The 11238-nt window shown below is 37.8% G+C and overlaps 1 pseudogene across 1 annotated transcript; it reads left to right on the top strand.

Moving 5' to 3' along the window:
- LOC18767737 lies at positions 2814-5516 on the top strand (annotated as a pseudogene). Its single transcript, XR_002272878.1, has 3 exons — positions 2814-3117; positions 3422-3768; positions 4186-5516. The product of XR_002272878.1 is annotated as a polyol transporter 5 (transcript).

Genomic DNA, 11238 nt, shown 5'->3' with positions numbered 1-11238 from the left:
CGATTTTGTTATAATCGACACCTCAAGGAAGAAATATATTTTGTGAATTCCGGTTGTTAAGAATACACCGCGAAATGGATAATATCAATATAAACCTCAAATAATGAATTGAGGCTCCCCACATATTTTGTTATATCTGGGCCGGAAGCCCATGGATCCAAATATATGAGAGATCCTAAACTTGAAGTTGTGGGTATATAGTAGTTAATGCTCTTCACTACTATATTGCAATATTATCATGGCTTTTACTCAATTCATATTTTATGTCCATTTGAAAAGGGCAAATAAATTCTGAGTTTGTGCCCAGGCCAAAAGTTTCGGGCTACCATGCGTTGAAATATGAAATTTGGAAGAATCGATGTGGTTATTTGAATCTATAAGGCACAAGGTTCCAAACCGTCATTTTGAAAAGACGTAAAAACCACAGGTGCAAGTTTAAGAATGTGCGCAATTATTATTACAGGAACATACAACAGATAGATTTTTTCCACCTGCAATGAAGGTGCAGGCCCTGTAAAATCTATAAAATTACATTATGTTCTGGAAGCCTCTGAAGGAAGAGTACGGCGCCTCTTAAGCTTGGCCATGAGCTTCTCGTGGTCTCCCAAAATTCTTTCATTGGAGACCTGCAGCATGTCTAGCCTTCTCAGTGTATCAACAGAGTACGAACTCACTAGTTTCAACAAGGAATTATTCTCTCCTTTAAGTTTCTCAACCTCCTGTTGAGACTCATGAAACATTCTTTGAAGAGACGAATTTTCAGTTGTCAGCTTCTCAACCTCGTTTGCTCTAGCACGCAAACGATCAGCCATGTTAGAAACAGAAGCAGCACTCTGAACAGTGAGTACATAAAATAAATTGCTGGTAAATAAATTACTGGTATGGACGATAAAACCCGCACCACACTTTAAATAAAAGTAAAAGGCGTGGACGATAAACCCGCACCACCCTTTTAAATAAATGTAAATGTGCGGTAATTTAAATTCATAAATTAAACGTGCGTGTATGGGCACTAATTCTGCTCCATACTTTTAAATGAACGTAAAGGCGTGGACGATAAACCCGCACCACCCTTTTAAATAAATGTAAATGTGCGGTAATTTAAATTCATAAATTAAATTGTTAGTATTAGTAACGGTCTCCCACTGATAATATGTTTAGTATTACCAAGGGTCCATTTTTGTTAATGGTTAGTAATAGAAAAGCAGATAAATATAGTATATTATATTACCATCAACTTTTCATATATATATATATATTAGTGGAAAGCTAGATGCGTTGGCTTTTCTTCTTTACATCAACATAATGGTTAGTATTATAAATAATAGTGCAGCACAAAAATTATACCTGAGAGCTTCTCGTGCTGATAACGTGTTATAAAATAACCTAGAATATGTGCGATAATTCAGAGCTGCACGTAAAGTAGATGAGACACAGCATTTAACGAGGTTCGGCTATGCCTACGTCCTCGGAGAGCAGCAGTAGTAACTTTTCCACTATGTAAAATAATAGGGCTATAAGTTTAGTGTTTACAATATATGTGGCTCACTGAATTTTCTCTCTAGGAGAATTTCTCTCTGCTCTCTCTTTCCTCTTTCTTCCTTCTCTTCCTTTCTCTTTTTTCTTCTCTTCTTCTTTCCGTTTCTCTTCTTATTTATAGGCTGAAATAATCACTATTCATCACTATTCATCACTGTTCACCCGTGACAGACAAACTCTATCAAAGCCGCCAAATGAACAGTAATGAACAGTAATGAAAACTCTATCAAGCCGCCAAATGAACAGTAATGAACAGTAATGAATAGTTAGTGGGCTCCACATGTTTATTCTTTTTACAACAACTCCAATATTATGCGACAACCTGTGACAACAGTTAATATAACCAGTGTGCCTCGCTTGTCCCATAATGGAGTTTAGAAATATAATCTCTTTAGCAGTACTCGTGTATGAAAATGTAAATTTCCTCAGGTTTGATATCTGACATGTTATATTGTTACACTCGGATTGTCAGTTATGAACAATAATTACGTAAATAGTAAAAAACCATATGCTCACGAGCGAAGATTGAAATTGTGATATTCATGTCAGATTTTTGACAAGAGTCTTAGGGCCAGTTTGACATTGTTGTGCTGTGAAAATAATCACTGCCAGATTTGCTGTGAGAGAAAACAGTTTGGCTTTTGGTAAACTTTTTGTTAAAAATGTTGTTGGTACTGATTCCAGCATAATCAAAAAATGATTCCCTTATAATCATTAAATCCAACACCTCTTTGAAACTGATTATAGCATAATCAAAAAATGAAAGCACCTCATTAGCTGCTTTCTCTTATAACTTTCCCTCACAACAATTTTTAACAATAAGTGATTTTCTTATAGTTTACCAAACAGACTGGACTTCCCAAATTTTTTTTTAAATCACTTATTACCCCAAATAAACATTGCCAAACTGGCACTTAAATAAATGAAAATTATTTGATTGGGTGTGAGAATCTTGGAGTACAATTAGTAGATGATTTATTATTTGGTGAAATATAAACAATTAGTTTGTAATTGGTTCAAGATATATAATGTTTCTACATCATTGATCATTTTATTATAAATATACTATAATATTATTGATTATTTTATTATAATTTAGGGATACAGTCGGCGAGCGAATTTTGCTACAGCTGTTATACGTTGCACCTCACGCATCTAATTTCAAATTTTACCAAGCCTGAGAGTGAAAATGAATCCTCTGGTCCACAAGAATGATGCAATGGTTATGAAAGTGATGTGAGCTTTTTGGGTCTATTTAAACAACACTCTCCACAGATCAAACCCCACTCTGCATTTCCACTACTATTTCTTCTTCCTTTCATGTCCACATAAATCTCCCTCTCTCTCTCTCTAGATTTCACTTCTGTAATTTGAGGGCCATTTTTCTAGGCAACTCTCCAGTCTCTGTCTCTGTCTCTAAGAAGATGGCTGACGAGAGAGCTGAAGATAATGCCGTTGTCTCCGGCCAACCCCAGAAAACCATAGCAGACTTTGATCCCCCCGGGAAGCCAAAGAGAAACAAGTACGCCTTTGCTTGTGCCATCTTGGCTTCCATGACTTCCATCTTGCTTGGTTATGGTAAATATGCTTAAAACTTCAGCTTCTATTTTTTATTTTTGGGGGTTCCCGAAACGTTACCTCGTATCTAGATAATTACTCTTAACCACTAAGTTTGATACTTCAATTATTAAAGCAATCTTAATTTTGATGTGTTTTTTTGTTTCTTCTTTCTCTATGTTCTTATGTGTTAAAGAAATTAATGGAGACTTATTTCCAAAAAAATGGGAAACATTGTTGGAAGCTTTTATGTTTGTTTTGGTTTTTAGAAAGTTTCTAAACAAAGCTGCCTCCATGCATGTGTTGTTGCTGGTTTTCTGTACAGATATTGGTGTGATGAGTGGAGCTGCAATCTACATAAAAAAGGACCTCAAAGTGAGCGACGTAGAAATTGAGGTTCTTATCGGTATTCTGAACCTTTACTCCCTCATCGGCTCGGCCGCAGCCGGCAGAACTTCCGACTGGATCGGCCGTCGGTACACCATAGTCCTCGCTGGAGCCATCTTCTTCGCCGGAGCTCTCCTCATGGGATTTGCCCCCAACTATGCCTTCCTCATGTTCGGCCGGTTTATCGCCGGAATTGGCGTCGGCTACGCCCTTATGATCGCTCCGGTCTACACCGCCGAGGTCTCTCCGGCGTCGTCTCGTGGGTTCCTCACATCTTTCCCAGAGGTTTGTTTTCTTCCTACTTTGTTTAACCATAATCTTGGATATTATCTTCAAGAAAGCTTAGAATATATTTTTTTGATTTTACCCAAGTATCCATTTATTTCTTTGCTTTTAAATTTGGAGGTGGTTGGGAATTTTGCGTTTTGGGTTGAAGGTTCGAGAAGTTTGGTTGGAAACTTTTTAGACTATGTTACAAGTACTTTCATATCATAACAAAAATAAAAGATTTTTCTTGTTTGGTTTATAAAAGTGCTTATGAGCTTATAAAAGCACTTTTCATGTGCTATGGAAAAACTCAAATATGAAATCATATTTAATAGAGTAACTTTTGTTTTGTTAAATAGGTGTAATTAGTTTTAATAAAATATTTTTGGCCAGTGCATATTTAATTGATTAGTTTCTCCTGTTTTTTTTTAATAGGTGTTTATCAATGCCGGGATATTGTTCGGCTACGTGTCCAATTATGGCTTCTCAAAGCTCCCAACTCACTTGGGATGGCGGCTCATGCTCGGTGTGGGAGCCATCCCCGCTATTTTCCTAGCCATCGGCGTCTTAGCCATGCCGGAGTCGCCTCGTTGGCTCGTCATGCAGGGTCGGCTCGGGGACGCCAGGAAAGTCCTCGACAAAACCTCAGACTCCCTTGAAGAGTCCAAGCTTCGGCTAGGCGACATCAAGGAAGCCGCCGGCATCCCCGAACACTGCAACGACGACATCGTTGAGGTGAAGAAGCGCAGCCAAGGCCAAGACGTGTGGAAAGAGTTGCTCCTTCATCCAACACCAGCCGTCCGTCATATTTTAATGTGTGCCGTTGGTTTACACTTCTTTCAGCAAGCGTCGGGTATAGACGCCGTCGTTTTGTACAGCCCAAGGATCTTCGAGAAGGCTGGGATCACCAACTCCGACAAAATTTTACTCTGCACTGTGGCCGTTGGATTCGTCAAGACCGTTTTCATCTTGGTCGCCACGTTTATGCTCGATCGGATCGGACGACGTCCGTTGCTTTAACTAGTGTGGCCGCATGTAGTCACGCTTGCATTACTCGGCTTGGGCCTTACGATTATCGATCACCACCACGAGAGGATCATGTGGGCTATTGTTTTGTGCTTGACCATGGTATTAGCGTACGTCGCGTTCTTCTCGATCGGGATGGGCCCCATCACATGGGTCTACAGCTCTGAGATCTTCCCGTTGCAGCTACGTGCTCAAGGTTGCAGTATAGGAGTGGCCGTGAACAGGGTGGTGAGTGGGGTCCTCTCGATGACTTTTATTTCGCTGTACAAGGCCATCACAATTGGCGGGGCCTTCTTTCTTTTTGCGGCAATTGCAGCGGTTGGCTGGACGTTCTTTTTCACAATGCTCCCAGAAACACAGGGTAGAACCCTTGAGGATATGGAGGTCTTGTTTGGAAAATTCTACAGGTGGAGAAAAGCCAATGCACTCCTCAAACAGAAGCAAGGTGAACACGGTGATGGCAACAATAATCCAAACAACCCTCAAATCCAATTAGGAACAAAAGGGGTAGCTAATTAGATTAGTCAATCCACTCGATGGTAGTATATTGTAGTAGATATAGACTCTTTTGTATGCTTCTCAGTTATATGTAATTCACAAGTACAAGTATTTCTTCTCTAAATCAGCTATGAAAGATGAAAGGGTTGTCCAAAGCAATGAGATAGACTTGTGATTTCGACACCCAAACCACCAAAAACATGTTGGTTGAGACTAATAACATTTCCTATTAACAACTGTTATTTGCAACTTTTGCTTTTCTTATATATGCATGTGATTATTTACGGGTGTGATAAGAATTTTCGTAGCCGATGTAAAAATTAGAAACGGAAAAGAAAACAATATAAGACCAAGTTTTTAAAATACTTTCTTGGAAAAGGGAAAGGACAAAACTCCAATAATTGGGGAGGGGAGGGAGTGAAAAAATGAAGGCTATGTGGGCTGCATTTTTATTTTGGTGTATATATGATAGTTCCTTTTGATGTTGAGGGTGGTTTAACTTTTTCTCTGTTTGTGTCTTCTTTTTCTTTTTTGGTATAATTGTCCACTTAAAATAGGTGGTCCAGTCTGATTTTTAGGTGCATACACTGTGTAAATTCATGTGGTTGATGTGATTAATTGTAAGTCGATAATATCGTTGAAATTAGTATAGTAGTAAATAGAGTATCGTTCCAACATGGATCAAGTTAATTTATTAAATACTAGAGTGATTTATTTCTGATTACATTTGAATTAAATGATAAGAGATTTATGATGATTAAAATATAATTAAGCAAATAAAATAAATTGAGATTAAGTGAATAATGTGAAAGATGAAAACAAAGATGACACTGATTTCGCCTAGCTAATCCTACCCAAATCCTTCTACCTTGTCAATCTTAATTACCTAACAAGTTGACAATTATTTTCCCTTACCTTACCAATACTCTCTTCCGAGTTATATTAGTTGTGTTCCGTACCGTTAACTAGACCTGGCAAACAGGTTATGTTAACGGGATTCAGGTCGTGTTCATGTTAACCTGTTAAGTTAAAAAGTGACAAATACTTGACCCAAACACGACCCGTTACGATTCGTGAATATCCAACACAATCCGTGAAGAATAAACAACAACAAAAAACTATCACCGTCACCGATTCCAAGCCCAGCCAACAACCCCTTATCTCCGTCTTCTCCCCCAATTTCCATCCCATAAACATCATAACCAACTACCACTCAAAAGTCAAAACCCCAACTCACATGGACAGACAATGAAGAAGTTCTTCACTAGTTCTCACCTTTTACATCCATAGAAAAGAAATTTAGATTATAAAAAAAGAGAGAAGGAAATATACTCATGAGAAGGAAACATAGAGAGAAGAGAGAAGGAAATAAAAAATATATATATAAAGAAGAAGAAAACTCGGGAAACGTCAAGAAGAAGAAAAAAAAAATAGAATAGAGAGGAAGAAGAAAACTGTGTGAGGGAAGAAGATTAAATAAAGAAGAGGAAAAAGAAAGAGAGAGAGAAGATTAAAAAACAAAGTGAAGTTGGGTGGGTTTTTTTTTTTATAAAAAAAATATGAATTGTTATACAAAATTACAAAATTACCCTTCTTAACAGGTGGATAATGAATATTCTCAAATGGACTTGACACGAATCGTTAACTTAACGGGTGGCTAACGGGTTCACTCGTTTTCAACCTGACATGTTAAACTCAACCCAAATACTGATAATTTCAAGTGAATTCGTGTCGTGTTAACGAGTCGTGTGCAACATTGCCAGGTCTATCGTCAACCCACTCTATTCCTAATTATGGATTTAGATGGCTAAGAACCCATTAAGATTTGTGAAAAACATTAAAGACTACACAAACCATAACCTAATCTTCTGAGTCGGCTATGTAATTTATGGTACTTGTTACAAGAAGCTTTTTATTAGGAATCTCTTTCCGGTCTCAACCCAATTCTTCCAATCATGCAATTAGTGGCCAATTAATTGAAGCATTAAGAACAGTAACAAGCACTCAACATGTATATATAAATAAAATTAACAATATCAAAGAATTTGAGTATTCATAGCTAGGCTACATTGTTGCCCAAGTAAAAGAAATTAGTTCATGAAGGACTTATTGAGAATCATGATGATTGATGAAGACATGGAAGACACCGAATTCTCCAAGTAGAACGTCAAGGTTGCTCAAGCTCTCTTCGTATTCTCCTTTGAGTGTTTCGGCTATGAGTATGAATATGTGGAATTTGATGGTGATGAGGCTTGATTAATGACCTAAACTCCCTATTTATAATACTCCTACAAATCCTACCTATCTAAGGTATAATTACAATTATTATAAAAGTAGGATTTTTTTTAATATAGGGTCTTCTTTATTTCTCATTGTTTGACGTAGTAAGACTTGAACATTCTTGAACTAGGAAATTTGACAACACTCATTGCAACAAAAGGAATGACTTGGCTTCTTTTTAATTAATCTAATTAATCTTCAATCTTCATCTTCTTGCCCCTTTTTACCTTAATTTCTCATATTTCACAATTCATTCACAAATATCACAAAACCAATTAAAACAACCAATTTAATCCAAGGAAATTAATAAACAAATAAGTAAAGGAGGCATAAAATATATACAAAATATAAGCTTATCAGTGGTAAATATAGCATTACTCGTTGCTTTAATTTATCATTTAGTTGTGTTTTTTGTGGCTGCTCTAATTTATTTTCTTGAATCACATCATAGCTTGTATAGACTTTATTATCTTGTGTTTCACAAGAAATAGAGTTTGTGCAAATCACAATCAGTCGTGATTGTGATTTTGAAATAATTGAATGTGAAAAGGGCCAAATTTCTTTTATTGCATTCAATTTCATTCTTTGAAAGGACCAACTGATCAAGCATTGCAACACTCGATTTTCGTAAATTGTGGTCATCAAATAATGTGAAAAGTGGCTTGAATGTCATATTCCTTGGAAAATAGGTTAAGAATAAGCTGGGAGCTTTTTTTTGTTTGTTTTGTTTTGAGAAGATGATGAATTTCATTAGAAAATCAGAGCATTACAAGGATAAAACATGTATAGAGTAGCCTCATTAAAATCTCTCCGAGGAAAAACCAATGGGATAAAATCTCAGAAGAGGAAAGAGTACCACACACCCTGGGCCTATAAGAGAGTCAAGCAACAATACACTCAAGAGAGTCCTCATTTAGACAATCCTGTAACCAAATAGGAAGTGTTATGGTCACCAGCTTGCAGCCAATTAACACGAGATCGTTTGCGCTAATAAAGTTCATCGAGTTCTAGTAACCAGCCAAGCTCATTTGCAACCAATTTCCTACGATGTAGAAGGGCTTTAGAGGGGGCAATAGTTTGAAAGGAAGCCAGAGAGGTACGCAGAGACTGAATGTTAAAGTTCATATGACTGAATTTTTGACTTTTCCACTGCGAGGGGGTCATAGCACAGATAGCATGATTAGTCGTGGGAGATACCTGACAATACCAGCCTTCTTGAATTATTCTTTAATAGTCTTCATCAATTGTCTATTGTTCCTCAAACTAGAAACGATGTGGACTCTGACGATGCCAAACATCAACACTAGGCTGTGCATTAGGGAGGAGAAAAATTGGGTGATGATTAGAAGAATATGTCGAAAGATGGTAGATGGTGAAATTACCCCACTGCTAAACCAAGGCTAAATTACCAAAGCCTCTGTCTAATTGCACTTGAACATTGTTGTCATCTTTGCGGTTGTTCGTCCAGGTAAAAGGATAACCCACAAAATCAAACGATAGCACATTACAATCGTCAATTACCCATTGAAAATCTTCAATTTGACATACAGAGCGGAGACGAGGGCCACTTTTTTAGTCCACAAATAGAATCTCATTAAAGTCACCACAACGTATCCATGGACCAATATCCACCTGACTCAAATGGTGAAGAAGCTTTCAAGAATGAATCCGTCGAGTAGGGTCAATATGACCATAAAACCTAGTAATTCGAGTAACAAAGGAACTAGGAAAGGTAACCCAAGCATCAATATGTCCCGAAGAGGATGATAGCAACAAAACCTGTAAACCAGTCTTCCGAAGAATACAGAGATCACCAGAGAGCCCTTCACGGGGAACACAGAGGACTCCACCCACACCAAGTCTCCGGACCAAGCCGCCCATCTAAACAACAATTATACGGGTTTTAGTAAGGAAAACAATATCTAATGTTTTGTCCTCTAAGAGATTTCTGATATTACAGAATGTACGTTGGTTGCCAAGCCCCTGTACGTTCCAGCTTAACACGGACATAGCAGATACCAGAATTTCCACTCTAATCACCTAGCCAAGTTGAAGGAGAAAAAAAAAACACAGCATGCGAATGAGAAGGAGAAAGATAGCGGAGGAAAAAAAACCACTAGCACTCTTAGGAAACCACCAACAGAGACACAGAGTCAAAGACAGTGAAAACAGTAGGTAGGTGGCTCGAGGAAGACACGAGGGCAGAGAGCCCTAATTCCGACCGTGCTCGTAAGCGATACCAGACCAAACCCAATGAAATCCCAAAGGGCTAGTAGATGAGCAACTACGATGAGCCCGAGTAGAGAAGGAAGAGACAAAACCAGTCACTCGTGGCGAGCCGTGAGGCGAGAAGGTGAGACGACGACGAGACCTATCAGGAGAGAGAAGGAGTGATGATGGCTGGATGTGTGACTGCGGCATCCGACCTTAGGGGGAACCTTAGATATGACGTGTGGCTCTCCTCACTTAGTGAGAGAGCGACCCCAAGTGTTTTTTTTTTTAAAAAAAAGCTGATAGTTAAAATTTATGAATTTTTCTTTGCATGTATTTGTTTTGTGAAAATCAATTCCAATTTTTTTTTTTTATCCAAAGAGATGAGATCTTTCTTATATAAGTTTTTTTATGCTCTCATCTTTGATTTGTGCGTGAATTAGAAATTTTTTTTGTTTTTTGTAATTTATAATTATACCCCTAAATTAGAAACATGAAAAATATAATTAATGCTTGCCCTTGCACATAGAGGTATCAAATGGATCGAGTCAGCCTAAGCACAGTACGAATTCAGCCCAATTAAATAAGGCCTAAGACGATACGACGCGTATCTTTGGGGGGGCCTAGCAATGTACCTTTTTAAACCTGAACAATAGTCTAGTCCTTTTCTATTTTAAAAAAAGTCATTGGCCTTTTTTTTCCAACAAATAATAAATCTTGTTATACATAATTTTCCAACAAAAAATAAATCTTGTTAGACATAATTGTAAAAAGATTGAAATGAAATTGTGAAAAACATATTACAAAAAAATGCAATAAATAAGTTTAGCTTCACGTGGGTCCATATCGGTCCGTTTAGTTGTCCAATATGACCTCGGCCCTATCTTATATGGGCTCGGTGTCAAGCTTAATGATTTTCATAAATGTACAAGCTCAGCTCGTTCCATTTATTAATGAGACAACTCAAAACAGGTCGGCCTGACCTATCACATCCCATTTGACATTTCTTAGTTATGCCTGAGTTGTCTCGTTGGCTCAGCATGCATGGTGGGCTCAGTGACGCAACCAAATTATGGAATCCCCCAAACATTGGAACGACGACGTCGTTAAGGTCAAAAAGCACAACCAAGGCCAAGGCGTGTGGAAAGAGCTTCTCCTGTCGTCTGTCATATTTTAATCTTAACAACTAGTTTGCACTTCTTTCAACAAGCCTCGGGCGTTGACGTGGTTGTTTTCTACAAACCAACAATCTTGGAAAAGGCTGGGATCACCAACTCAGAGAAAAAGCTACTCGATACCATAGTCGTAGGATTTGTCATGCCCATTTTCATCTTCATCTCCACGTTTATGCTTGATTAGATGTGACAGTGTTAGTTGCTTCTAAGTAGCGTGGCTGACATGATAGTTTTTATCGCATCTCTCGACGAGATGATCATGTGTGTCATTTTTTTGTGCTTGAACTGTAAGATGGTT

This window comes from Prunus persica, chromosome G8 (genome assembly GCF_000346465.2).
Source record: "Prunus persica cultivar Lovell chromosome G8, Prunus_persica_NCBIv2, whole genome shotgun sequence".
Lineage (NCBI taxonomy): Eukaryota > Viridiplantae > Streptophyta > Magnoliopsida > Rosales > Rosaceae > Prunus > Prunus persica.
Note: the sequence above shows the minus strand (reverse complement) of the source record. Positions and strands in the feature narration are given on the sequence as shown.